General features: G+C 48.9%; 1 protein-coding gene across 1 annotated transcript in view; it reads right to left on the bottom strand.

The window, feature by feature from the left end:
- Positions 1-18,455, bottom strand: part of OAF (out at first homolog) — a 201,449-nt gene extending 182,994 nt beyond the window's left edge. Inside the window, exon 1 of the mRNA XM_083808200.1 lies at positions 18,304-18,455. The gene's annotated coding sequence lies outside the window, so the exon portion shown is untranslated. The remainder of the gene's footprint in view (positions 1-18,303) is intronic.
- Between the last annotated feature and the right edge of the window lie 247 nt (positions 18,456-18,702).

Raw genomic sequence — 18,702 nt, 5'->3', positions numbered from 1 at the left:
ACAGGCCTCACAGGTGATTTAAAATATCTCAAAATCCATCAAAAAATCTTTCCTTCCAAAATGGAAGCGTGGCACAGTGTCCACTACACTCCCAAGTGAAAAGCAGCCTCTCCAGAGGTTAAGTTAATACACGGCAACTAAAACAGAGGATGGATGCTACCACCGGTGCATTCGTCAAGAGAAATCCCCGCTGAGAGCACCTCCATCAAGCCCGCTGGTCTCCGACCGCTCGCTGGAGATGGAAGCTCCCGCTCCGAGCCAAAGCTCTGATCTCAGCCCACAGCAGAGCTCTGCCCTCTGATGTTACCACCTGCCTTTCGTTTCCACATCATCTTTCATTTAGCTGCTTTAGAACACCTGGTACCCCACTAACTAATTGAAGATCATTTTCAATCCTGAACATTATCGTCTGCATTATGTTTATCACCTGTTTTTTTTTTTTTTCTCCCCAGTCCTTGAAATCCCTGGCCTGTTTAATTAGCAGACCTTCGGCAAGAGCCTTTTAAAGGCACTTGAGCTTACAATTCCTGTTGAAATCAGATAACCACCACATCTCCGCAATGTGGCCTCAAACCTTACATTTCAGAGACAAAACGGGGAAGTTCTCCAGCAAGGAAATTGCTGCGGTACCAAAGAACCCCAAACACAGACGAGGTCCTTGCTACCCGAGCAAATAATCTAAGCCTAGGCAACAAAATGAGGCAATTAGAGATAAACGACCCAGCATTTATCCTTCTCACTGAGGCTCATTGAAATGAGCAGCATTTTGCTGTAGGTATATTTAGCTTTTGGGGGTGGGGAGGGACAGGAAAGGGACTGGATTATTTCCCACTTAGCTTTCCCCTTAAGTACCGAAAGGAGTTCTTCAGTGCAGACAAGTAATAAAGCGAGCAGATACCGAAGGAAAAGCAGTGAATGAAAGCATCTTTTGCCCATCCTGCCTTAAAACTTTGGATGCTGGGCCTCAAGATGCTTCTGTTGCCCCTGCAGGTTCAGCTGAGCCCAGATCCTACACCCCAGGCACGGTACGGGGCAATCCGTCCCTAACCAGAAAGCCAACGCATTGTCACACGAGGAAAAGGAGACCAGAAAGGATGACAAATACTGTATTTTCCCCACGAACTCCGTAAACTAAATGGCATTACACAGAGGTGTTTTTAGCTCATGGATCCATAAGGTTTTGCTTTTCTTTCTGTTGCAAATTTATATGTACCAGCATAACTTGTGGCAATCTGGAGGGAATAAGACTTCTCAGGGATATTTTGCAACTTCCACTTAAGCTCAGTCTGTCTTTATATTCACTGTCATCTAAACTGTGAATATATTATTTTTTCCCCAACTTTCCAATTTTATCATCTACCATCAGTGTCATTTATGTGCAATACTGCCTAGATGGGAGCCGGGGATTTTTATTTATTTATTTCTCATTCAGTAACTTCACCTTAATGTGTTATAATACAAAACATAACCGCCCTTACCGGCTTGGATAGGAAAGTTAATATTTCATTTTCTGTGTTTTATGTCCTGATGGCTTCCTACTAACATCAGAGGTAATTCTCACATATTTCACCAGGAAATGTAATGGGGTGGAAAGACATTCCCTAGCTCCGCAATCGCTGTGCTAGCTGAGACAGATGGAATAGGGACTTGCAGAAATGCATTGGTGGTGTCTATTCTGGACAGACTCTGGGCAATTTATATAAGCTACTAATGCGTTTGTCAGGGAGACATCAAGACATTTTTTCTTTTGTTTGTTCTCCCCACAAATTGGAGAAAAAGAATGGATGCATTTGCTGAGATACAATCTTTAAGTTAGTGGCGTGGAAAATTGCATTGATACTTCCTGAGCAAAATGATCAACTTTATTGAACAGCAGCAAAAGCTGAACATTTGCATGAGGCTTTTAAAAAGAAATCTTCATCTCCTCTCTATGACAAGTGAAACAGGAAGTAGAGCAATTTTATCTGGATGTTCTCCAAGGCATAAGGACTTAATTGGAGACCAATTTATTTTTGGGACAGAGGAAAACCTATTGATCAAGGGCTACATAGAAATAGATGTAAAATTGGAGACACATTGAGCTGAATGTGCTTTGAAGAAGGGGATTTGATGGCTTCCAGGGCTGGAGCGTGTAGCATGGTCCTTTCAGCCTAAAGATGCCAGGTTGAAAACTCACATTCAAGGCCTGACTAGGTGTGAGCAACTCAAACAGCTCGGGTGATCTCACTTATTTTCGTGTCAGGCTGCAGGTTGTCCCCCTACAGCCACCAATATCTCTGGTATGTGCAATTCCAAATTCATCAAGAAAAATAAATGGAATCTGGAAAGTGAATCAAATAACACGGTCCCACAAAGCCCAGGGAAACAGGCTAGGAGAAACTGAACTATTTTTATTGCCAATATCATTTCTTCGCTACTAACAGAAAAAGACCTCATCCCCATCACTATCTTCTCTTCCCAGGTGAAGTCCAAACAGGGTCCTTCTAAATAGCAGCAGTGAAACCCATCATTTGGCCTTGTGCACGTGGAGAACAGCCGTATATTTATTTCATGTTACCTAAGAGGGTTTCCAGAGAGATTTTTGCCCTGCCCACTCTCCACTGAGGCAGCACATCGCTGTGCAAGTTATTTACAAACAACCCTACCTTCCCCATCTATAAGCTTTTAACCCTGTTGCCTGGATGGATTAGGATCTCATCAATGCTGGCAGACCTCCTTTGCCCTTAATTTTCAGATTTCATAACAGAGCTCCTGAATCGCTCCAGAACACCACCTTTTTCTGGGTTACAGGTAGACAATCCCCCCACCAAGCCCCACGTTCTCTCTCACAACCCTAAAAATCACATGGCCACGCTCACGTCCATACCCAAAAGCTTACTTTCCTGCCTTGAACATCCAAAATCTTTTGTGAATGCACACATGTGAGTCTGTCCACACTTCAAACAGTCTCGCCGTCAGGTATCTGAAGTTTGTCGCCCTGATTTCCAGAAGCCCTGGGACTCCGCAAAACTCACATTCCTCGTTAGATCTCATGTCTGGAACATTGTGGACAGCGATAAGTTTATTTAAAGAAAAGAAGTAAAAGCACATAGAAAGCAAGCCACAGCAGTCCCAGGACTTTCATTACAATTCAAAGGAAGAACTCCCTGCAACTGCTGTCAGCAGCGTGGCTGGCATCCTAAGCGAGCCTCTAGCACCAGTTAAAAAGCAGCTCTGCCAAAGAGGAGGGGGGGGACATAAATAATCCAGCGGTCACAGCCCGCACCAATCGGCGGAGGTTTGTGCTTCCCAGCTCCCCGCCTCAGATCAGAAGCAGCCGCATCACACACTGGCATGAAAGCTGCTGCTAGGGTCCTTCCGAGCTTGAAAGACCTGGTCCTGCATTCCCCACTCCTTCCCCCTTCTTTACCCCACTCCCCACTTGCGCTCCAAGCCCCTCCCTTGCTCATTGATTTAATTATTCATAAAGGGAGGCTCTATGGACTCCCATTAATCTCTCACACTCTTCCCATTTGAGGTGAGTGACAAAGCCACAGCGATGCACGCAGCGCCGATCGAAGTATTGATCAGCCCCTAGCATTCCCCATCCTAAGCTGGGAGTCGGTGCCGATCGGTCCCCACTGCACCCCTGGGATCCGGGCACGATGCTCAGCACCAGGGCACGCAAAGGAGGGGTTTAATGCTGGCAGCAGAGGCTCCAGCAGCTTGGCCCTCCTGGTGGTACCAGCCCTCTGGTAAAAGGGGTGCCAAGGAGATTAGCAAAGCAAAGAAATCCTCAGGGCTCGTAATTCTGCTTTGGGTATTGGGATCAACGGCAAGCATTTGCCAAAGGAAGAGGATAAGCCAAGAAGCCTTACTCTGTAACACATCCTTTGTGCAACTCAGCAGCAGACTTGTGCACAGCACCAAAGCAAGCTGGTCTGCTTTCCATCACCCAAGTTTCTTGACAAATTCAGCTTACTCTTCGTGCTCTGTAAAGAGGGGACATAACCTGATCACATTTGGGCAAAACTCACCCTGAGGATTTAGAGGTATGCAAGCGGGAAGGCTGCGTGCAGCCCCAGCTAACAGACAACCCCAGCTATGCTTTAGGGCAGTGACCAGCAAGGCCCATTTGCAGGAGCTGTGGAGGGAAGGACACTGCCTTGTAAAGTTAGGGACACAAACTTATGGCCCTATTTTAGCTTAAAGCAGCAGGATGAGGAATTTCAGGCATCTATTTTTGACACTGAGGATGCTATAATCTCTTGCCCTCTGCGCTGCCTTTGTGCCTGTTCTGTTCCCTAAGGAGATTTTAAAGGTGAGCTATAAAACAGGGAGAAAAGGGAAAAAGAAACATGGTTTCAGGTCCCAAGTCAGCATCTGGAAGTATGTGCTGGCCTAAAAACCTCCAATAAGTATCAGTAATGAGCAGAGCCCACATCCCACCTGGGAACAACCCGCATGTTTCGGGTGCTGAGGCACCAGTGAGGACTTTCAAGATATCTCAGGAGGCACACGTGCATCTCTGGTCTGCATGCAGAGGGCAACAACCCAAGGATGCAACACCTCCAGCTTCAGGGGGACAACTCCAACACCACACTGCTTTGCGGAGCACCTGTCCCAGCCCCCCTGGCCTGCTGTGGGCCACAAACACAGAGCTGGGTGTCCACGTCTAATCTGCTCAGCACAAGCACACATTCCCATAAGAGGGGGGGGTCCTTCCATGGCAGCACCCATGGGATCCTTGGGAGAGGTGGAGGTTTGTGGCACCCTTCTTGCAGATGAGCTCCGCTCCCCCCCAGGCAGCATCCCCCTGCTTGCTTCCACACACAAAACACTCTGGGTTCCCGCAGGAAGGCCAGCAGGGCTGAACACAAAGCATGTCAACATTTCACTTTTAAATCTGGAGCTGCAGGGCTCTTTCAGGAGCAGTATTCCCTTGCAAGGCACCAGCTTTGAGACAAAACCCACCAGAGACAAGAACACATGAACCGGCATGGCAAATCCCCCCCTTTTGCCAGACACCGCCTGTGTTCTTGTCTTCAAAGCAACCTCAATTCCCTGTATTGTCATCAAGTAGAGGAAAACCCTCAAACCCAGGGGCATGTGAATTCACATCAGCGACTTTATTTCAGCAGTCTCTCAGCTCAGACTGTTGCCTACAGGGCTGAGCCCAGGTCTCTGCGCATGTGTATGTATCTTCACCTCATCGCTGCTGAAAAACAGCAAGGTTTTCACGTGTTTTAATGAAAACTCATTGTGTTGGCCAGCTACAGACTCCATCTCTCCTTGCTTCAGAGGTCAGGATAGTCCACAGATGACACCTTCATCCCAGGGCAGGGTGTCTCCATCCCAAGGGCACTGCAAATCCTTAACACCAAGCCTCTTTGGGGAAAAGCCTGCTGTGGAGGCACAGCTAGAGAGCTTGAAAGGGGTGTCCATGCTCCCAGGACATAGATGGAGAGAGAAGCGTACACCTGGACTGAAGTATATCCACAATGCCACCCTGCCAAGGGACACTGCAAAATGAGCACTCATTTTTTAGACACGGCCCTGGTCTATTTGTGCTTCCCCTCTCAGGACAGGACAATTTCTGCGCTTCCCAGGATGTCTCAGTAGTTTTCTGTAGCCTGATGAATTTTGCAGTGGAGTTTGAAGATGGGAGGCATGAGCTGAATATGCTACCAAGTCGGAGCTGATTCCCATTTCAATTCTCCAGGAACACATAAGTGAATGTTTCATTTAATCATCCCATATTCTCCAAGGACTCTGCCTCTCGCCGCCGTCTGAGGGCTCCTGTGCATACAAACGCACCTTGAGCAGGAAAGCCACCTTCAGTCAAAGCACACAGGTAAACACATGCCCGAGTGCATCTCCTACCACAAAGACACCGCTGCATGTGTACAGCACACAGAGCCGGGTTCAAAGCAGCCCAAAGAGCAGCGAGAGCCCCTGGGGTCTGCTGTCACATCTGCACGGGCAGAGCTGCGGCCCCGAGGGCCCTACCCCAGGAAAACAGCTCCGCGGCACGCAGCTTGATGAAGAAGAGCCCAGCCCTGCAGGGAGCTGTCTGGGTACAAAAACTCTCAGCGCTCAGGCTCTGCTGTTCCTCCTTCAGAAAGGAGAAAGGAAAAAACACACACATGCCAGAGAGGGAAAAAAGTGAATTGCCTGGTAGTATTTGGAGCTCAGGACCTGCAGTACCCATCTGGAACTCAAACCAGGCTGTGCTGGGTGGAGGAAACATCCTGCTGAAGTGTGCTGTACACTTCGACAAGCAAGGATTTGCTTTGTATACAAAAGGAAACAAGACAGATGTCATACAGGAAGTTTTGTGGCAGGGACAGGATTTTATCTTAACGTAGATGAAAGCATCAAGTGAAGGGCCTCTCATCCCCTCCTCTGCTCTGATGGACTTGGGGCATTTGGAAAGACAGGGCAGGGGCACAGCTTTTACCGATATTTGACATGAAATCCTGTTTTCTGAAAGTCACCAGCTCCTCCCTGGGGATGCAGGGAAGCAACACTTAGCTAGCCAGACAGCTCCAGCTCACCGCATTAGGTAATTCTTCAAGGGTGCAGAGAAGTTCCCTCAAGCAGGCAGGCTCCAAGCCACTGTTCAAAACCAATTCCTTAAGCTTCAACCGCCTGAAAACAAGCACGGAAAAGCCACGATGCAGCAGGAACATAAGCATTCACATCACTGAATCCCAGGCACTGCAGCCCGGTGTCTCCAGCCCTCCTCAGTGGCCAGGGAAGAAAAACTCTCCCAGGGTGATTTACAAAAGCTGTCAAGATGGCCAAAGATGGACCCGAAATAAGAGCTATAAAGGAAAGACGGGAGATTGGGAGCTGAAATTGGAGAGCTTGAAGAGGGAAGTGAAGGACCTCGAGCCTGATGAGGCTAAATCCATAAATCCAGGCTCCCACCAAAGGGTTTGCCATGCAGACAGACCACGGGCTCATGGCACAGCAGAAGCAAGTGCCCACAGGTGTGTTATTGGGGTCAGAGCTGCTCCCAGCCCCACAGATCTGTGGGGCCTTCCCTGCTGGACACCCTGGCACCAGGACACTCATACTGGTGCCAGTGCCACCACCGAGCTGGGTGGAGGAGCCTGGTGGTGTGGAAGCACCAGAATTTGGCACAGCTGGGGGAAGTAACCTCAGTTCCTTCACTCCTAGCATTTTCAGTTTGAGTCTGTCTCCTTGAGAGCAGGCTGTGAAGCAAAGGTTTTTCCTTCCTCCTCTTTCATCCATTCCAAATGTCAAGCAAAATCGAGGCCAGCTCTGAAGGGCTAAAAAAAAAAAACAGGCCTCTTGCAGCTCCGGAGTGCTGACTTGCATCACTTCGGGGATCTTAGCTCCTTGTTTTGTAAATAAGTCGAGGGCAGCTGGAATAATATACCTGTCAAACAGCAGCGAGCCTCCAATTTCCCCTGACAGCACCGGCTCACATGTGCTGCCTTTTCCAAGAGTCTGCCAGAAGGAATCAATTCTTTAAACACGTCGATGTACAAACACGCCCTGTTGCTTCGGTAGCTTCTGGCCATTGACCACGGACCCGAGAGAAGCCTCACCTCCAGTTTTGGCTCCTCGTTTCGGTTTCAGGCCACATGTGGACTTAGCCCTCCGCTGTGAGATCCACTACCGGCAGTGCAGGTGGGCTGCCCAGTACTTTGCTTTATGACCCTGTTTTCAGCTCAGGACTTTACCCCAAGCTCAATTCATCTAAAGCTTTCCATGCCAGGGACCTGTATCCTCCATGAATTCTTTTGGGGAAGTTTCTCTTGGAATAAGTTTGCTGTTTTTAGAGAAATAGGTTATTTTAGAGGGGGAAAAACACGTTTTACCTAAAGCAAGAAAGAAAAAGCAATGCTTCGGCTCAGTCTTTACACTGGTCTCTGTACTAATAGAAGAATCATTAGAAAACTGGAAATCACTGAAGAAAAATAATTAAAGAATAAATAGATATAGTGGCTCTGCAAACAGAAATTCATTAAAGTTCGCAAAGCACTGATATTTTGACAACTGCGCTATGGCGAAGCTCGCGTGGAAATTCAGTGTTGTGTAGTCAGAGCAAGGATTAGAGACTGCACCATAAATAATGCATACAGACAGACAGCTTGTGATGAGACCAAAAAAATAAGAGTGGCCCTGCAGTTACCACCAACAGCTTTCGCGCACGGAAAGAGCCACGGGTCGTGCAGAGCAAGTCAGAGGTGCTTGAAGATAGAGGGATAAGCAGGGAGAGCTGAAGTTATTTAAAGCAACCTCTATTTGATGTTTTCAGCCTCGATGTTCTTCTCAGAGAAAAAAAATCAAGTATAATGTTATACAGCCTGTGTTTATTTGCTCCAACTGGTGTCCAGGGCCCCCAAAGCACGCTGCAAACCTTCACCAGTCAGGCTGAACCCCACGCACCTGCAGGTGTAGAGGGATCAAGAGATCCCATTCGAGGATGGAGAAACTCAATCTCAGGAGAGCAAACACTTGCTCAAGGTCAAAAGATGCCTGCGATAAAAGCAGAAATAGAAGAGGTGGCATGGCTCAATATTTGGGACACATCTTCGGTGCTATAAACTGGAACGTGTGTCTCCACGTCTGCAAAGCAAAGGCAGCAGGCTCCTGATCTCACCCGCAGGGCCAGCGCTTCCCTGCACGAAGCAGTCTCACTACAGACACGCCACGCCGATGCCAAGAAGTGACACAGCAGCAGAAGAGCATTTGACACAGAATTAAGCTAGCAAAGCACCTGGGCATGGAGATCACACACCAACCGTGCTCCTGGGTACTGGGAGGTCCCGCACCAAGCAGCTCTGCCCCTTACACCGCAGAGTAAGGCAGGTGGAGTGAGTGCAGCAGCAGCAGCGCAAAGTCAGAGCTAGAATTGAGTCCTCTGTTAAAAAACAAGGCACTTCTGATTGTCAGGCCAGTAAGTGATAGCAAGGGTGAATTTAATGTCTTAATTGCAGGCTTACCATGCTGTGCTGGGTCAGACCCGCACTCCCTCACGTCCACTGTCTTGCTTTGCACAGCGCCCAGAAAGGAGGGGAGGGGAGAGCAGAGCAAACAGACCCAAGTCTTCCTTTATTGCTGCCTTGAGCACTGATTCACCAGTCCATAATCCTAAGGGTAATTGCATTAAAATTATTAAGACTCACACTAAGACTTGGACCATTGAGCATAAGCTTAGGCAAATTATTTTTACTTCTCTACAAGTCAGCGCGCTGCCGTCTCATTTACCACGCTGGCGGACCAGAAGTTTCGCAGCTCTCTGCGGAAGGCTTCCGCCACGCTCCCCCCACCGAAGGGCGACCCCTTTGCTGCTTGAGCTAGCAGAACAGCTGCCGGCAGCAGAAGGCTGTTACCCCCACCCGGAGCAGGGGCTGCACCAGGCATTTACAGCTTCATGAGGTGTCAGGGCCTGCAGACAAACAGCTCGAGAAGCCAGAAATACCATCGCCGAGTGACACGGCAGCCTGAGCCTAAGAACATCAGCCAAAGCGCTGACCAAATGTTTCCCGCTTCGTGTCAGGAAACAAACCCAAATGTTGACAAATAAAAACACAAGAGCCGGGCTGGGCAGGAGATGCTTCAATGTTTCCCCGTGCCTGGCTTGTGCTTTCTAACACTGACACACGCAGAAGCTTCCTGCTGCGCCCGGATCTGGGAACGGGGCCCAGAGCCCACGGAAGGTGCCAGCCCCTCCAGCAGGCGCTCGCCTGTCGCCGTTCCCCAGCGGGAGCTCTGCAATCCCACGGCTTCTCCCAGACCCTAAAACCCCCCTTTCCGCGGGCAGCACTTGCCCTGCTCTTGCTGGAGTCCCAGCCGTGCAGATGAGCTGAGCGCAGAAAGCGGGTCCCGTCTGCAGAGCGACCCCACACGCTGTGGGGAACTGGGCCCCGCGCCCTTCCTGGCATCCTCTCTGCCCTGTCCCGTGGCAGAAGGCAGGGGAACCTTCCTGGGGTGGGCTGCTTCCCGTGCCACAGGTGGGCAGTCAAGTGCTCCCTCACCCTACCGCGTTGTTCTGCAGTCACCGCACAAGGATCCACATCCCGCTCAGATAACTCCCTAGGAAACCCCAGTGACTGAAACCCAGGAACCTCCTGCCTCCAGCCCGTCCCTTTTGAGGGCTCCATCAAGACACCTTCCCTCAGCAGATGAAGTTAGGATCTACCTACAGGGACAGTTTGAGCTGCCTTTTATTTTATTTTTTAATATTCCAAAACTTCTCTTCCCAGCCCTGGGGCTTTTCATTTTTCAGTTCATTACCACCCATCTACCCCAAACACCTTCCATTTCGATGGTTGTTACCCATTGTTGAGGGTTTTTTTTTTTTTTTTTTTTTTTTTAAGATTTTCTCACTCCAGGGACTGGTGTGGCTGATCACTTCTTGCAGGGAGGAACAGGGAGGAAGAGGGATCTATTCATCTGAAAGTCGGCACTGACCAGGACAAGATCTGCACTTGAGCAAGTCATCCAGGTACCTTAAATAGTGAACCAAGAGAAGCAGGTGCTTGCAGGGAGCACTGCATCCACCCACGTCCCAAAGCAGACACCTACCACCAGGCAGGAGAACCTGCCTAATCTGCTCCCCTTTCCCTTCACTCCGATGATGCAGCAGATGAACAGCTGTAGCCATAGGTCCTGCCTTCCTCGGTGCAGCACAGGCAAGATTAATCTCAAAAACATCTGTTGCTGGCAATGGGGCCCTGCAAACAAGGACTCCTCCACTCCTCTCCTTCCATGCTACAGCTGTGCAGACCTGAGGGGGAAGGATTTAGATTGCACTGTCTAGCAAGGCCTTCTAATGAGCCTGGTTTTGGCTGCGAGCACAGCAACACATTTGCAGAACCGCTACACCACCCTGAGATGCCATCTGACTCCGTTTAGGGACGTCTGCTGCTGAGTTCCCCTTTTGTAGGGCTCCGTGAAAACAATCAAAAGTGGGACGACTGCAAGGAAAACGTTCTCGTGAGCGAGCGAGCCTGGGTTGTGAGTCAGGCTGGGACAGCACATGAAGGGAGGAAATGGGCAGCAGCTCGTCCTCCCCAGAGCTGGCTACATTTCAGCATTAGAGAACAGCTTGTGAAGCACGGGGAGCTGCTGAAGGTTTAAAGCACGTACCATTTGCCACAGCCAAACAGAAGCAGCCCCACGGATAGGTCTCCATGAACACGAGGACCAGACCTGGGGGCAGGGGTCGGAAGGTGTTTGCCTCCAGTGGTCTGCTTTCTTTTTGATGGGGAAAATATTGGGCCCTTCTGGTACACAGATGTCCTGGTGTTTTATCAGGAGCATAGGTGCCACCCATCTGGCTCTAGCTGAGCCCCAGACTTGCAGCACTCCAACACCTGAAGCCTGTCCTCTGCTAAATGTGGCTGAAACAGGCTAATGGTGCAGAAGTTATGAGGAGCATGTACACAGACACCGGTTATGCAAGCCTCATTTCTTTAAGAAACCAGGCTAAAAAAAGGTAGTGAAATCTGTACCACCTTCCACATACTCCAAGGTTAACGGACCCTTTATTTTAAGCACCACAGAAGCTTGCTCAGACTGACTCTCCCCTGAAGCTTGCCCGGGTTCAGCACCAGAACTGGTGCTGGCCTCTCAGAGCCGACCCCATCTCCAGGAGGAAGCTGTCTGAGCGGTGACTGATGGAGAAACCACTTCATCACGCCTCCCAGAGGACATTATGACAGCAGGTTTTCATTCCAGAATAAAAAAAACACTCCAAAGTAATTAGCATCCTTCCAAAGTGAAGTAATTACGCTACAGCAAAGTCACTTCTGTTCCAGAAGAGTGTCCGTGCAGGCAGCTCTTCTGGAAGGCTTCCGGCTGAACAGCTTATTCTGCAACAGCAATTCCCATCAATTCCCCAGCGGAGGCAAGCCCAGCGAATGACAATGATCTCTCACTTCCCCTCCTACAGGGAGGAAACCAGATTAGGAAAGCTGGTGCTCTTCAGGAGATGTTTCAACTAATTTGACAGATCTACCAGTTTACGGGAAACAATTTTTGTGCGCGCGCGCAAGTTTTCTAACGGCTGGCAGATAATTAGAGGAGGATCAAATTCTTTCCCTGCCCTTAAGGAGAAGGCAACAACGGGAGCTCAGCTATGTGATGTCTTGGCCATCCGAGCATCCACGGGGCAGAGCTTTTATGGACTCCAACCATGCACAAAGCTTCGGGAGGGTGCATTTTATTCGACACCGGAGACTCCAACGTAAATCACAAGCCCGGAGGAAAGCTGGCTGCGTTACTCACAGCTCCTGGAACCGCTTGTCCAACAATAAAAGGGACATGAAAACTAATATTTGAATCCATGAGTGCAGTAGCCATGGGCAAAGCGTTGTGTCCAGCCCCAGCATCAGGGCACTGAGCATCTCCACTGCCAGCAGCGACGCTGGGCTGCTTGCAGCCTCGCAGGATTTGGGAGAACATTTCCAGCACTGCCTGCTCGCCAGACACCGAGCTGCGAAGGCAGAAGGGTTAATTGAGACCAAAACGGCCTGGGCTGATTTTGCTGTGGGCTGGCATGTACTTTAAGTGCACCGATCTATCTTTGGCGCTCCTTAGCATATTTGCTCAGCTTATTTGCATACACAAATATAAACCGTGCTCTCCAAAAATTGCTCAGAGTCTGGAGCAAATTAAACACTCAAGCTGAGGAGAGTGGGAGGAAGGCAGTGAAAGAAAACCGTAGCTACACCATGCTCTGGGCCTGTGGCTGACATGGCTTAAAGCAAAGAGGCCTTGCAAACATCGAGTACAAGGGGAAAACATTGAAAACATGACAGCAAAGTCACGCTGCTGTAAGAGAAGAGATGCAGGAGTGGTTTATTCCTGCATATTTTTGCTGCTAATACGGAAACTGAATCTGTCTGCAGTGATAGCGATTATATTTAACCAGAGAAAAGCAGAGTATTGGAGGAAGATCAAGGCAGAGAACTGATCCAGAGCTTCTTGGGATGAGGGATGCTACTGATCTCCCTGCCTTCAGCTGAGCATCAAGTGGCCAGGAGAATTAATGCTCTGCTCCTGCAGACACCAGCCCCAGCCCACGTGGGCAGATCCCAGCACCCAGCTTTGTCTAAATGGGAACTTTGTGTGTCAAAAAAAACAAAACAGATGGGGAAAAGGCAGCCCATGCTGGCTGCCCACCCCCTGGCAGAGCAAGGTGCTCTGGTGCAGCTGAGCAGCTGGTTTGGGGCTCAGCAATGCAGGAACGGGCTCTCGGGGCTTTTAGCACAGGGCTGTAAATATCTGTGATTTTTCCCAGCCCGGGGAGCTGTGGGAAGCAAGTTGTTTCGTCAAATTCTGGTGGGCAAAAGCTCACATCGAGCTCGGTATCAACAACTCACACATTGAGCTCACCCAGGAGACTGGAAGGGAGGCTTAAACGCAACCTCAAAGAAAGGTCAAACGAAATAGGTTTGCTCAGCCCAGATAAGAGTTTTCTGAACTGGGGATATAATAACAGACCTCTGATATGTAAAAGGTTGTTCTGAAAAGGGAGGTGAGCAATTATCCTTTAGGCCACTAGAGGCAGAACAGCAGAAAACAGGGTGAATTTGCAAGGGAGAAAATAGAAAAAAGGTAAATTTAGGTTTGTTGGTTGGATAAACTTCCTAGTGCTGAGGGTAAATAAGTACAGAAACAGACTGCTCAGGCAGGGGGCTGAGCCCTTGTCAGAGGAGGATTTTAAGAACATCTGCCAGGGTTGGTGTCATCTAGTCAGTTGTGCAGGGGGTAGGGAAAGGATTAGATGTCCCACCAACCCCATATTTCTAAGATTATTCTTCTGTTTTGCATACAGAGAAGCGCAAAGAACTGAATGTTCTGCAAGTAACGATCCAAGAAGGATAAATTGAGGGTTTTGTCCATGTACGAAGGAACACGCAATGTGAAATCCAGCACATGGTCCCGGAGCAGGGGCTGTGCCTGGTGTCACGAAGTCCCTCTAGCAGTTCCCATTTAGGGTGGGGAAGAAGGGAAGCACCCACCTTCCTGCCCTTGTTGCTCATGTCCAGACAATCCTTGGGCGCATGAGCAAAAGCCACCAGACTCCAGAGGAGTTTGTATTCCTGTACATCCCACCTACTGTCCAATCTATAGCTGGGTCCAACTCCTGATGCCCCAAACCAGGCAAAAAGCACAGCGCAGAAGGTAGAGACCAGGGAAAGGCAGGCAGACACGGGACAGGTTCCTCCTGCCCCTACAGGGAGCCCTGCAGAAGGGATTCCTTTAGCCCAGTGCAAGCAGCAGTCACATTCATTCACTTGGGGTCTCACCACCTAGAAGGTGCAGAACCCCCTCCCCATCAATCACCACCACAAAATCTCCCTTCAGACCTGCTCAGCCCAGCAATTCTGCTTCGCATTTTGGCTACAGGAGCTGAGAAGGATTTTCTCTGAATGAGCTCTTATTTCAGGGCAGAAAAAGAAGAGTAAGAGAAGGAATATTGTCACATAGGAGACAGAGAACCAACGGCAAAGAGGGTTCAGCTTGCTTTCTAGCAAAAAGTCACTTCCAGTCTGTTCTGGAGTGACTGACTTACCCCATGGGGACAGGGCAATGCTGGAGTACATCTAGGCTAGCACTGTACGCTCAAGAGAAAAGGGTAAAAAAAATTATGGAGGCTCTTTGCCCCTCATTCCCTCAGCACTTGAGCTCCCAGGTGGAAATCATGTGGGGTAAGTGAGGCAGGAAGGGATGCAAAGGGACCTACCATGCTGGAACCAGCCCAAACTAAAACTACTTTTCTCCCCCCACCTCTGGCCATTGCTAATAAATTAGGTCTGCCTCAAAATACCTCTCAGGAAGATGTTGTGGGGAAAAAGTCCCTGTCTGCCCTTTAGAAAAGTCAAAGCTTTTCTAACCAAGCCCTCCCAGACACTTGATCAAATCAAGTGGACACAAAACAACCTCTGGAACAGACCCAGACCCGGCCTCTAGCTCCAATCAATGAGTTTTTCATTTGGGAGATTTCAGCCTACAACCCCCTAAGCAGAGCAAGCGTTGTCAATGAAAGCAGAGCTGGCACCACAGCAAGAAGACAGCCCAGGATTTCCGTGGCTCTCCTATTAATTCTTGACCTTATTTTGCAACTTCTCCTTAACCGTGCAGCCCAGGCCTGAAGTAACATCCCCACCAGCTTCTGATGCTCCCTGCAATCTCAGCACCAGGAAATCTGTCTCCATCTGCCAAAGTGTGAACCGCAAACCAGGATTTTGTTCCTGGATTTACAACTTCTGACTCCACGAGTCTGACTGCAGATGGCTGTGACCTCCAAACGCGCTTGCAAGCACTTCTGAACTTGGGAACATTTTGAACTCAATTAAAACTTGGTTCCTGCGGTCAGATGCTTAGTGTAAGTTAATCAACACTGATTCTAGCAGAAAAGCTTCTCACCAACGGGGATTTTTCCCTGAAATTTTGAACCTTCACCATGCCCGAAGTTGCCTGTATTCTTTTCCTTCAACAAGGAAAAGAACCGAGGCAAAAACATTGATTTGCCTGGGGGAACTTGGGTACGCTCAGTGACAAAGATGGGAAAGGATCCAAACAGTTCATCGCTGCTTGCCTTTGATCTGCCACAGTTCTTGCAATGCCAAGGAGCATCTTGGGCACATTTCTGAAGGAATTACTGAGGAATCCTGGAGCTGAAGTTCCCAGTGAATAGCAGAGCTGCACACAAAGGATTCTCAAACATTTACAGAAGAGCAGAGTGAGGAATCCTCTTTGTTCTGGGCATGTAACATTAGAGAACCTGTCAGCTCTCATTTCACTTGATGACTTGGATAAATCTCTGTCTTTGTCTTTCTGCTTCTCTTTCTTTTATTGTTTTTCCAAGAAACAGTTGACATGAAAAATGAGAAACAAGAATTGCACTGTCAGTTAGAAACACATACATGTAATGAATTGTAAACTGGTTGACCCTTCCTGGGTATTGATTCTGCTTTTTAACCAGGAGGGGGACCATGGACTGGTTTGCAGAAACTAATAAAAAACTACCAAATAAAATCTGAACCCAGGATTTTCGTATTTTAACCTTATGCTTGTCACAGGGCTGGCTGGAGCACTATAACACAACATAATTCTCACCAAAAAAAAGGCTTCTCTAAAGTACCCCTTTCTGTCTGAACGAGAAACTTGCCAGTTTTCATTTATCAGTTTTAATCATAAAGAAAATGTAAATAATTGAGACCATAGGCAAAACCAGGGCTCTAAAAAGAAAGCTCAAAATGTTTTGCTTTCTGGGATTTCTATCTCCCATCAAAACCTTAAAAGATGCTCATGAAATATTTTTCACTGACTGAAAAAGCATTTTTATGAAAAAGCATATTTCCTGAAAAAAAAAATTTGCATTTCTCAAACAGCTGCAATAAATCCTCATCTCACAGGGATGCTGCGAGAGGGATGCTAAGCTTTAAACAGTTTTAGAAATGGATCTTCGGCTGGCATAAATCAGCCTAGTTCCACTGAAACAACAGACCCGAGGCTCAGATGCACGGAATGCAACTGCAGAGCAGCTCTCCCGATTTACACCAGGTAAGTGTTTGTCCCCCTAACATCCCCGCAAGCAGGAACAAGAGCAGCCATTACAACCGACATATTCCTAACTTGAAGCAATGAACATTTTTAATCACCTCAGCCAAACGCCTGGGTAAACCCGCGCTGCTCCCACTTAAAGCCTTAAGCACATTCATCAGCATCACAGCTACGATTGTGCATTGCAAATGACCGGGACCAGGTAACAAAGCATTCCTCTAACTTCCCCTGTCATATGATGTATGTTGTTTGCATTGCAGAGAGCAGCACCGGGATGATTGACTGCATGCAGTAACACAGACTAAAGGACAGGTGCTTAAAAAAGACTTGCAAATGAGAGCAGAAACACCAAGTGCACTCCCAATACACACATACATTCAGCAGATATTTCCCTCCACCCCATCCAGGCCAGCAGAAATACACTTTTTTAGCAAACCCTGGAAACAATGAGCCTTCAATCTTGGCTACCGGCACCCATGGAAAGGGTAGGTAACTCAGGAAAGTATGCAGCCTGCGAGCAGGCATTCAGCCTGCTGCTTTTAATCACCGCTGCCTGCATTAGCTATATGTGCTGCTTTTTTTTTTTCCCCCTCTCGTTCTTTGCAAAGATGACTTGTAAATAACTTTTTCCAATCTCTCTTCAAGCAACATCACCTGGGGTGTCTGGAGCTATCAGACACCACAGCATTGCTCTGCAGCCCAGCAAGCAGGCTGAACCACCGAGCCCAGGGGAGCATCTGCATCCCGCTCAGACAAATGCAGGTGCCTGGAGCTGCAGAGGGCTGCTTGCCAACCCGCTTTTGGCCACCAAATCCAGGGGTCCCCTTTCTTAAGCCTTCCAGTAAGTGATTGCAAATGGCCTCACGCTGAGACAAAGCTCCGGTTTTTAGCAAAGCCATCCTGGCTTCAGAGCTGGATGGGGGTTTTCGCAGGGGACCAGGCCCCCTGCCCAAGTTTCTGCCCTGCAGCCACGCTCAGACATGGAGCTGGGGGAGCACAAAGTGCTAATGGAGATCTCTGGTACAGGCACCCTTAGAGACCAGCAGGTGCAAAGGAACAGAACACTGGGGTGGGGGAAAAGCATTAGGAAAACCACAGGGTTAAATGGCCTTAGCACATACCAAAGCACCCCTGCCACGTTTTGCATCCCCTAAAAGCCATTTATTTGTTCCCTGCCCCATGCAGCCCTGCAGCATCCCCACACAGGACCCCGAGCTGTGCTGGGGTGCACAGGCAGCGCCTGGCCTTATGGAGGGGCAGAGGGACAGACTGCAAGCACAGAGCCAACAGATGGGCATTTCTGGATGAATTTTTAGCTGTTCCCCTTGATACTATTTATAGCAAAGCAAGACCTCCTGAGGCACAACCTTGGTAAGCTTCCACTCATCTGCCACTATGGAGCGAGGAGAAAAAAAAAGCCAAGGGAGGGATTTGGGACTAGGCTGCACAGTCATCGGAGCTTCCTCCAGCTTTTTGTCCTTCCCTTGTTATAGCCCCTAGATACACAGAGCAAGAAAAAAAAAAAAACACTCAAGAAACAACCACAGAGAGAAAAGTGCTGCATCGACATTTCTGGGCCAGATCAGGAGGCAGAGATGGAAATGAATTCCTGTGCAGCTGCTGTCTCATTGACAGATATCACTGCTCTTTAAAACACACTTATCTCACTGACAGATCTGCTGCACTTCTCCACTGCCTCCCCTAGCACTCCAGGCTGCAGGGAGGCACATGAGACAGAAAAACAGCAGCAACAGAAACTTTTCCTACCTTATCCACGCAGCTGGGAGGTCGAGGGAGGCAGAGCTGAGCAGATCCAAAAGCCAGCCTGCCCCTACAGCCATGGGGAAATGTAACCACAAAACAAAAACAGCCAAAAGCTTGAGCCCAAGTGGGACATCAGGCAGCAGACAGCCCTGCAACTGCCATACAAAAAGCTAAGGAAGGCCTGAGCTGCTCGATAAATGCCCTCCCTGCACAGTGCCCCCAGGTGTTGCCCCTGAGGCCCCCCTGGGGCCTTGCTGGAAACACCTGGGCAAAAAGCTCTGCAGCACATAGATCTCAGGTGGAAGGGAGCGAATTTGGGTGGTTTTTAGTGGATTGAAGAAACGAGGCGTGAATAGGGGAGAAGTAATTTTCCCGAGGAGAAGTCTGAGAAAAGTTTATTGT

The sequence above is a fragment of the Anser anser genome (genome assembly GCF_964211835.1).
Source record: "Anser anser genome assembly, chromosome: 22".
In the NCBI taxonomy this organism is placed as follows: domain Eukaryota; kingdom Metazoa; phylum Chordata; class Aves; order Anseriformes; family Anatidae; genus Anser; species Anser anser.
Note: the sequence above shows the minus strand (reverse complement) of the source record. Positions and strands in the feature narration are given on the sequence as shown.